Consider the following 11,156-nt stretch of genomic DNA (forward strand, 5'->3'; position numbering starts at 1 on the left):
TTGCTTCTCTCTTCAGTGTTGTTGATTTTCTTGAGAGTTCAGCCAGGACATTCATGTATACTGTTAATAGTGGAATGGATGACTGGCAGAAAGAGAGGTGGAGGCGGGCTGGAGAGATGGCTCAGTGGTTGAGAGCACCTGCTGCTCTTTCAGTAGATCTGGCTTGAGTTTCAGGACCCACATAGGTGCCTCACAACCAGCTGTAATTCCCATTTTGGGATATCTGAGACTCTCTCTGGTACAGCATGTAGTGCACAGACATGCAGGCAGACAAAACACCTATACACATAAGAAAAAACCCCAAAAATTTGCAAAGAGAGAACAGGAGAGGTTAGCTCATTTAATTCTCTAGTTACTTCTTTTGCTGCCATAACAAAACAGCTGACATAAAACTTAAGAACGGGGACATTTTGGATCATAATTTGAGGATTTAGGTCACCATGCAGTGAAGGTCCACAGAAACCTGAAAAAGCTAGCTATACCCTGGCAGCAATCAAGAAGTGGAGAGATGGATGCCGGTGCTCAACCTTCTCTGTTTGTTTGCTTGTTTGTTTTTATGCAGCCCAGGGCCTTCGGCCACAGCATGGCATCGCCTGAATCTAGAGTGGGTCTAATCACCTTGATTAACTGACTTGATCTTGATAATTCCTGACACACATGCCCATAAGTTTGTCTTTTCATCGACTCAAGAGCTGTCAAGCAGACAATATCTACCACCCAGGCCTTATCTAAATGCACATGAAGCCTTTGGAAGGAACTCAGCTGAGGTGCCGTGGTGGGGCTTGCACTTGAGAAATCTGAATCAAGGAAACTTGTCTGGGAGGAGTAGAGCAGATGAGAGCCGTGGCTGTGCTGCGTGGTGCAGACAGCAAGTGCTCAGGAATGTTCAGGGGGATGAACAGGTCCTCCACAACAAGAGGAATGTTGGGGGCCGACTTTTAGCAGAAAGTGGCTATCAGCTTTGCAGCCATCTTGAGCCATATACCCTGACACGAGACTTGGATTACAATAGCCTACAACAGCTAAGCACACTCTGATAACATCTCGCTTTAGATACCCAGGACTTTCCTTGGGTGTGTGAGATTAAAGGTGTGTAACTTAAGAGTGTGATTTAGAGATCAGATTTAGAGACAAGACCTAAGGGCATGATTATAGATGTGACCAAAAGGCACAGCTTAGAAGTGAGACATATAAAAGGATAGAGGCAGGCAGAGAGAGTAACAGATTACTTGACATTAGGTAGAAGACACTTGGCTCTAGAGAGAATCAGACACTTCAGGGAGTACAAGTAGGAACTAGGAACTCAAGACTTGGGACTTGGACTAGGAAGAGAGACTGAAGAATAAATGGAATTGAATCACACTCTGTCTGGTCTCCATTCTTCGAGTCCGTCCTCACTCTCTCTCTCTTGCTGAACCCAGACCGGCGGACTGGAACAGCAGCTTGGGCCGGGATACAGTGGCTGCCAAGTGCGGAGTGGAGAGGGCCTCACCATTTTTGGCCACCCAAAGTGGGCCAGCCTAGGCCCCAACAGAGGAAGACTTGAGAGGGAAGGACATGCCACTCTGATTCTTTAGCCATGGAGCCTCTGCCATCAGTGGAAATGCAGCTTCTGCAGGGGTGTTGGGAGAGGATGATGAGCCCAGTTTTGGATAAGCTGCAAGTCACATACCTTAGGTACGCCCAAAGTCACCTCAGGATCCTTGTTGGAGACAGGAATCCAAAGTGAGGCTTCAGCCTAGCTTAAAATGGCTAAACCTAATTATAAAGGGAACCCGTTGAGGTGGCTGAGTTGTGGTGTGAACAGAATCTTATACCAACCTTCCTCTAAGTCTTGGCCAGAAAAAAATTTGAAAAATCCAAGCTGTGGAGCAGAAGGAAGTATTTGCAAATCAGACAAATGGCTGGTCTCCTGCCTCCACAGAGAATGCTCAAAAGTTGGTAAGTGAAAACAATCAAATTGAATGGATCATTGGACAAGAGATTTATACAAACAACTTCACAGAAGGAGACACCCAGAGCATTAGGATGGAAAAGATACTAAAGCACACAGATCATCATGAAAATGCAAAGTACAGTCACAGTGTGACACACTGTGCACCTACTAAAATGACCGAAAAATCCCTCTTAAGTGTCCACAGGATTTGGAAGTACAGGAACTTGTATGTACTGCTGACAGCATTATAAACTCACACAAAAACTGTTTGTTTGTTTAAGGCAAACTTTCTCCATGTAGCCCTGGCTATCCTCAAACTCACGGAGACCAGTTACTGGAAACTCCAGTGCTGTGGTTAAAGGCATGGACCAGCACACCTTGCCCCATAGGAATCTTGAAAACCGTACACCATCACCACATGATCTTGCCGTTTCTCTCCTGCGTATCAACACTATTGAATCTTACCTTGGCTCTGTGCTCCTAGAAGTAGGGTCAGTAACCCCAGGGTTGGAGAAATAGCTCAGCAGTGAGGAACTCTTGCTGTTCTTGCAAGACTAGAGTTCAGGTTCCCACACTCACATCAGATCTAAGGCCTTCTGCTGGCCTCAACATGCACCAGCACATACGTACACATAAACACATTTTTTTTTTTAAGAAAGAAAAAGCCTCTTCATTTTCTGTATTCCACAAAACAGTTCACTAGAAAAAGCCATTTTACTTGAATGAGACTCTCATGCTCTTGTTTGCTGAAAACAAGGGCAGACACATACCTTCCAAGTTCCCATCGCTGCCTCATGGATGATCAGCTGCCTTGCTCGTCCCTACTGTCAGTCAACGCAAAATGCCTGGCAATCCTTGGGCCAGCGCCCCTTCTTCCCCAGGCCCCCGGCCCCCAGGCCCCTCCCTCCACTTGGCCCAAACGATCACACAGTTCTCAGCAAGGGAGGCCTGATGCTGAGAGCTCCTAGCCCCGTGCACCATTTATAGCCCTTTACATTAAGCCAGGAATATGCATTTTTCAAGTCTGTGAGCTACTCATGAAATTAATCAAATCCACGGAGGGGATCAGGGAACCAGAGTCCTTCGGTCTAATGCTCCAGTAAAATGAGATGGGGCTCACGATTAGAAGGGAAGTTAGGAGAGGCTTCTCAGGAACCGGGTCTCTGTCCTCTGGGGTCTGGTGCTATCTTCAGATAATATCGAATTGAATTGAATGAGGATATCCCAGGCAATGTTCCCTTCTGCAAAAATTGCTTGCTTGTTTGGTGTGTAAGAAGATCCTCCATGGACCAGAAGAAATCTGTGTTATGAACACACAGCAGGAGAAGCTGAGTGAGAGTTGCTTTTCTCATGACAGCGTCAGTCCCCAGAATAGTGTGCTGCCAAAAATGTTCCCTGAGGTCATAACAGCTTTCATATAGAATGGAATTGGGACAGAGAGAAGCAGCAAATGGCATCATATCCAGATAAAACGTACACTGCAAACAGTGCAACCTCTGCCTTCCAACCACTGGGGTAATAGGTGCACATGACCACACCGGCTTATGTCATGCTGGTGACCAACACTTCGTACACACGAGGCAAACACTCTGCCAACTGAGCTACATCCCAAGCACAGGGATAGTTTTATTTTCCTGTAATCCATGAATGAAGTAGTATGCTAGAGTTGACCTGGGGTGATGGCCCTGCAGTGAAGATGTCTCCTGCTCAATCAGTATCTTGCTGCTTTTCTCACATCCATGGAACAGAGAGCGGACAGAGAAAGAAGCTTGAGAACAGCACCCCTTCCCTCTGAGCCACATTTGCTCTTCCCCAGGAGAAACTTCTACTCAGGGCTGGGAAAGTTTGTCAACAGAGTAAGCAACTCCAGGCCTTCACAACATGGTTGGCTGTCAGGAGCTGAATGATGACCTGCTCTTTGGGGGCCTTATTTTTAGTTTCTGTATGTTTTACTGTGGTAGTTTTTTCTCCCCAAACTAGGAAAAAGTGATGTCTCGTGAGTGTGCCCTGCACTGGAGAGGAAGGGCTGGGAGGAGGGAGGAGGGCTGGGCTTCCAGGAGAGGGTGCTGAGGCAGATAGGCCAACTGTCCAAGCAGCCTTTCAGACGTGACTCTGCAGGGCCTCAGAGCCCTATGACCTGAACATGACCTGACCAGGGAGCACCTCAGCCTCGCCCTGGACCTCTGCCCAGGCTTTCTGGGCCCACTGTAGAGTGCTGCTCCCCCTCCCCCCACCCCAGCTTCAGGTGTGCTGCTCTCGCTGCCTCTGGGGTATGCCTCTGACACCATGGCAGTCCTAGACCCCTTCTACTTGTAAGGCATTTCACAAACAGAATAGTTGGCTTGACTCTCCCCCCACCCCCTCCTTCAGTTGGGCCACAGGAGTCTGGAAAGCACATTGACCTTGACATTAGCAGTTAAAAATTTTCCAGCTAAGAGCGCTGGACATCCAGTTCCAACAGGCTGTGTCAGAGGGTGGGTATTGGGAATACTTTTTAGGGGCCTTTAGAAGTAAAAAAGTCCAGACACTGAGAGCACTTACGATATAGTTTGAACTTTACCTCAAAGGATTAAGCATCCCCTTTCCTCCCTTCCCCCCACTCCTGCTCCCTGGGGTAGCACCTGTTTCCTCACTGGATCTGTTCCCACTCCTGGACAGGTGAAATGACACGGGTCCACTACTGTGAGAGCTTCCTTTCCCAGCATTCCAATTAAGGGCTACCTTGGCTGTAATCACTTCAAGTGCCTATTCCCCCAACCAATCACAACCATCCGGGAGCACTGAATAGCTTAGGCCTGACCTTGTTCTCCACTGGAGGTAAGGGCAGGAGCTTAAACTCCCTGTTTCAGTGCAGAGAGGAAAGCATGTCAGTGGGCGTGGAGGCCCAAAACTAGAGCTGTCAGGAGGCTTTCCTTGTCCGCACTACAGAGGGACAAGAGAGACATTCCTAGAGGTCTGTAAAGAAGCGGCATCTACGGAGGCTGATCATTACACAGCAGTACTGTGGAGGGATCGGAGGGATCGGTGTCACAGGCTCACGGGCTAATTACCTTATCTTGGACTAGCTTTATCCCTGAGAATAGATGTGGATTTTGTGTTGATAGTTTTATGGTGTTCACAGTTGCTCAAAGGAGTTGAACAAAGGAGGTCCTGAGCAGAAAAGGCATGTGAGGCTGGGGCAGGTGAGAAGTAAGTTCGGTTACAGGAAGAAGGAGCAACAAAGGTGTCTAGCCATTGCCTGGGAGCTAAGTCCGAAGAGTGACACCCTCAGCAGGTCTGGCAGCAGGCAGGGAAATGTGTGGGTTGCATGGTTCACTTGTGGTACCACCACCTCCAAGAAGAGAGCAGCAGGCAGGGTCTGCTCAGCCTTTGCCTTCTTTAGATTCTGGGATGGTAGGTGAGTGTGGGGTGGGCTGCAGGAAAGAGCTTCCTCCACAACTTGGTTCCCCTCAGGCACAGCTTACTTCTGGCCACACTGGCTCTGGACCCAGAACACACCCCTCTCTGGGTGTTGGTGGACCCCTTTCTCCTCTGTCTGTGACGACAGGCTCTCCCTTTGCAGGTGAATAGACTCAGCACATTCCTTTCATAACCAGCTGCTTTGGACAGATCCAGGGAGCTGAAGGACATACCCTACCAAGCTGTTTCTCCTCTTTGGAGATGGCTGGTCTTTGATGTTTCCCTTGAAGAAGGTTTCATAACCTCCTTTGGCAGAATTCAGGGGCTCAAGGACTTGTCTGAAACAGGGAATGGTGAAATCACATTGGAAGCATGGAGCCCCCTCCAGGAGATGGGACCTAGATCACGGAAGTCTTAAGAGGTGGGTCTCAGAGCTGCACCTACTCAGTAGTCCTGCACCTACCTGGAGTGTGACTACAGGAGAAAGGATTCTCCCAGTGTCCTAAATGTAGGCCCAGTGTCTCCCTTGATCTAGGTTCAGGAACTGCAACTTTACTGTATCTGTGCCACAAATACTTCCTATGCTGAGAGAGGCTCCACTATCTCTCTGAGTTTGAGCTATTTACTCATTTTATTTATTTTTGCATATGTGAGTGTGGTACATGCATCCACATGCCTGTGGAGGCCAGTGGTTGGCATCAGGCCTTCCTCTAATACTCTTTGTCTTGTGTGCGCATGCATGCGTGTGTGTGTGTGTGTGTGTGTGTGTGTGTGTGTGTGTGTGCGCGCGCGTGCACTCGTTCATGCTTATGTTTTCTAGGCAAGTTTGTGAATTGCATTTATTTGATTGCACAGAAGAGATAATATTGTTTCCCATACTTTACACACAGGACACTGGCACCATCAAATGAGTCGGTGTTCAGGTCACAGAGTGACTGCATAAATGAAGTGAGAACTCAGGACTTTCAGCCTCCACGATTCCCATGTACCTGAGTCACGCAGCTCACTGCCCCATAACTGTAATTTAACAAATCTGTATTCAAACAAACTCTCTGACTGATTCAAGTGAGGCAGTTTTAGAAACCTAAGTTCTGAGTCTCACGTTTACAATTTGTAAAATATCCCCCCTCCTCCCCCTCTTGCCTCCCCCTCCTCCTTCTCTTCCTACTTTTTACAGCATTGCTTCAGTGAAACTCTCAAATTATCAGTGAGAAAGCTTGATCCCAGTGCTCTCGTCCCAGAGATGCTTCGCCGGAGGGGAGGGACAGTCAGAACTTGGTGCAGTTAATTCTCCTAGGATTTAGTTGATCCACTGGGAAACACACATTTCCTCTCATTTCTGACTTTTAGATCTGTGTATGAGGAATAGTTAAGTCATAAAACTGTGGTGCAGTCTCCGTTACAAGGCATTTGTCCTCAGTGGAAGACAAAGACAATTCAGACAGTCTTAAGTGTCATTTAAGATGTGTCCCTTTTTTTCTGAAGGTGTTGTTATATAATTAAAGGTCCCACGCATGATGTGCTGGTGGACAGTTACTCAGACATTGTGCTCTGATGGTGGAGAGGCATGTGAATGAGAAACAAAAGGACATAAAGTTCCTGGGACATTGCAGTCAAGCTGAATGATGGCTGAAGACCTAAGATAAGGCAGCTGTAAAAGTATCTTTTATTCTTCTGCCCTAGTTGTCATCTCTGAGACTCACTGCCTCTGTCTGAGATAACCCAGGCCTAGTCCTCGAAGTTTCTAACCTCTGTACAATCTAATCTAGGCCTAGAATGTTTTCAGCCTCTGAGACTTACTGCTGAGTAAGCTTATTCTTTCTAGTTCTTTCTGATCTCTGCTTAGTTCAACTCAGCTGTTCTGGCTCAAACTCCTCTCCAAGCTGACTGATTCAATCTGTCTCCTCTCTTAGCTTCTCTTGAATTGCTCTGCTTGGCCTCAAACTAACTTTGGCAATCTGTTCTAACCTCTGACTTCTCATTCTCTGGCTCATTCTGTCTTTACCTACATCTGGTTTGTTCTCTCTTCAACCTGTCTCTGTAAAACACACTTGATAAAACTGACTCCTTCCTTTCTCTCTCTCTCTCTCTCTTTTTAAATGAGAGTTGGGCATATCCTATTTTTTCAAATCTTTCTCTGATTTGTCACTTTGTCCACCACTCAATAGACATCACTTTTAAACATGGGTGCCTCCTTCTACAAACTTGCTTTACCTTCATTGTTTGGGATTGCAGGTGTATACTAAGGGTGTGTCTGTATTCCAGCCAGAAGGATTAAAGGTGTGTTCTCAGGGAATGAAAACATGGTTTTTTCAGTAAATAATACAATTTTGGGGTTTACAGTGTGATCAAATATCGTGCAACAAGCAGCTGTCATGAGAGAATTTTGAAGAGAATGTTAAAATAAATATTTATGAGTTAGTTTTGAATATCTAGAAATTTGTTGGAAATTACAATTTCCAGGTAACTTGATTAAATGACACACTGACTACAGGAGTCTCTATAGAATGACAATTCCTGAGGATAAGTTTTATTTTTTGAGCCAGGATCTCTCACTAAACCCGATAGTACTGATTGGCTATTCTGGCTGGCCAGTGGGTCTCAACATCCTCTTGCACTGAGGTCCATGTGTGCCACGATAGTCAGCTTTTATGTGGATGCTGGGAACCGAACCCATGTCTTCATGCTTACACAGCCAGCTCTTTTCCCGCAGAACCATCTCTCTGGTGCCTACTTTTGTTTAGACATGGCTGTTTGGGAAAGGCAGGTCTTCTTACATCATCCCCGACAAGTTTGGCCTCCTAACCTGTGGCCTGGGTACGTTCCTCAGAGCCACAGCCTTGGGCCTTGAGTTTCCTGGCAGCAGAGCTATAGCACTTTCACCTGGGTTCCCTCATGCTATGGCCTGGTATATGGATGGGGTCTGACAAATTAGCTCAGTGTCTCCCTTAATTTAGGTTCAGGAATTGCAACTTGACAGGCAGGGTAGGAAGAGCTAGGTAGGAAGGATGTAGAAGCGCAGGCAGACCAGACCAGCGGTGATGGCACAGCGGAAGAGCATACAGCCCTGCAATAGGCCTGCAGCTGTGTGGCCTCTGAGAGTGGTCATGGGACCTCTGTGAGTTTGAAGGACACAGACTTGTGCTGATGTTCCTGAAGGTTCCAGGTCACTGAACAAAGGTCAGACTCAAGAGTCCTGAGATTGCATAGAGAACTCTGCTTCTAAGGGGAGGGGTGCAGATGTTTTGAAGTTCAGTCCTGTGAGAAACTGCCTGTCAGCTCCTTGACACTCCTTCCTAAGGTCCCAGTAGACTACTGTCTTCTTCCTGCCTCCTGGAGCTTATAGGGGCCCAGCTGACAGATATGATGTGGGCTTTCAAGATGTCCCCCCCCCCCAAGATTAGAAAAGGCCAAGTGGTTACGTATGTGAGAAGTTCTCTGTGTCCTGTCTAATAAAATAGGACAGCCCTATGGGTCCTCTATCTCCAACACCCAGTTTGCTTTACTGTGGTTGCATTTATGGAATTACTTCTTCATACACTCTATGCATGTTTTTTTAAATTTTTTTAACCCTGATGAGGATGAAGATGAAGCAGAAATAGGAAAAAGTCTTTGGGACTTTGAAGAAAATGACAGATACTTTCCTTTCCATGTGGTCCCCTGGGACCTTGAGTCAGAGGAGATGAAACAAGAAATGGTGCTATCTCCCCCTGGTGGTCAATAGGGGGAGTGCAACCATATTGTAGACTATGGAAAATGTCTTCTAAAAGTCAGGTCCCCAGTTTGCTCTGAATCTCCTGTTTTGGTCAGATAGTGAGGTGGGTGGTACAAGGGTGGGGCATATGGATATTAGATCACTGGCTATGGTCTGACTGATGTGGACTGCCCCACCTTAGCAGGCCGATTCCCACATGTGCTTTTGGGGTGACCAAGGAAACTGGAGGCCATCACAAATATCCTTTATCTGATGGCTTATCAGTGTGAGTTATACTTCTATAGGATAGGGAAATACACGAGAATGTCAGTGCACAGGAAAGACAAAAACATCTGTTAAGAAGCCACTGAGGGGGAGGCCAGCCTGAGCTCAAAACAGACAACCCCCAATTATCAAAGTAGTGTGAATCAAGGATTTTTTTTTCCAGTTAAGGACATTGAGGTTCAGTGACATTATTCTCAACACGAGTCAGAAAGTTCCAGAGTGGAAGCACAGGACCTATGCCGGTATGTCAAACGCTTTTAGCGTCACAGGACTATGTTAAGGTATTTCTGGGATCCTGTGGGGGCATTATCCTTTCCTACCTTCAGGGTTGCCTTGCAGGGACAAGAAGCTCTTCCTCTGTGGCCTAACCTACCACCTTTTTGCCCACACTCTGCTGGCCAGTGGGTGGGGAGTGCTGCCCAGAGCTGGTTGGATCAGTATTGACACCTGTCCCAAGGGACAGCCAATCCACAGGGTGGTAAGAAATTGGGCAGAAGACAGCCCCCCACCCCCACCCCCACCCCCACCCCCCGAGCAGGAAGGACAGTCTTTGTCTGAGATGATTCTCATTGTACTCATTATATAGCCCAGGCTGGCCTGGGAGTCAGTGTAGCCCAGGCTATCCTCAAACTCATGGATTAATCCTCCTGCCTCAGCATCCTAGGGGCTTCGATTACATGTGTGAGCTAGCACACTCAGAGGAAGTGGTCAGAGCAGTCAGTTCCTCTGGAGCATGTGTCCTTCAGAGATAAAGAAGACCCTATGGGAGCAGGAAGACACTGCTCATGACAGAGGGCAGAGGCAGGGGAGTCAGTTCATGGAAGCAGCCTTTGGAGCCCCTGTATTCTAGAACACAGAAGGGCCTGACCCCACTTGCCAGGCTGAATACTCATGCAAGTCTGGCTCTGCAGTGCAGTCCGTCTCTCCCTGTCTCCCTCTGTCTCTCTCTGTCTCTGTCTCTGTCTCTGTCTCTTTCTTCCTGTTTCACGAGGGAGGAAAGTGAAGCAGTGAGATTGTGTGGCTTGTCTGGGTCATACAGCCAACTGGCTCAATAGCTTTTCTACCCAACAACTGTCACAGAAGAACATGGGGTGCTACTGACTGCCCTGTGTGCTTAAGGCTGGCTCGAGACCCTCTGGGATTGCCTCATGGTCCTCACCTTGTTCTAGTGTCCACTCATCAATCTGCTGTCCAGTGGGGCCACTTACAAAGTACCACAGCCCCCCATCACCTCTCTGCTCCCTGCCCACCATCCTCCAACCATCCCCTGGGCAGAAGTGACCCCCCTGCTGTGCTACACATGCAGATACATATACAAAGTTTCATGTAGCCCAAGCTGGACTCAAACTGGCCATGTAGCGGAAGATGACCTTGATCCTTCTGCTTCTACCTCCCAAGTGCTGGGATGAAAAGCGTGTGGTGCTTTAAGTCCCTAGTCCCACATAAACTGGTACCCAAACCCAGGGCTTTATGAATGCCAGTTAAGCATGCTACCAACTCAGCTGCATTGCCATTTCTTTTCTGCCCCCTTTTCCATATGGCCTGTCTTCCCTTGCCAAAGGACACCCAGAAATGAATTTCTGGAATTGGGAAGAAAAATGATCTGGCAATGAAATATAAATGACATCTCAGAAAGCCACGGTGTCCCACAGCCTTATGTGTTTATGGCTCCAGTACTGGAACATCTACTGAAGGTCCCTAAGGCCCATGATGTGTGACATTTTTTTCCCTCAATGATGTCACACTGGGAGCCTGGAAATTTCTGGGCATTTGCTTCCTCAAAGCCACCTGTCAGCATCTACCTGCAGGAGTCATAGCTAACAGCAGCAGGGAAGGAATGGC

The sequence above is a fragment of the Arvicanthis niloticus genome, chromosome 2 (genome assembly GCF_011762505.2).
Source record: "Arvicanthis niloticus isolate mArvNil1 chromosome 2, mArvNil1.pat.X, whole genome shotgun sequence".
NCBI lineage: Eukaryota > Metazoa > Chordata > Mammalia > Rodentia > Muridae > Arvicanthis > Arvicanthis niloticus.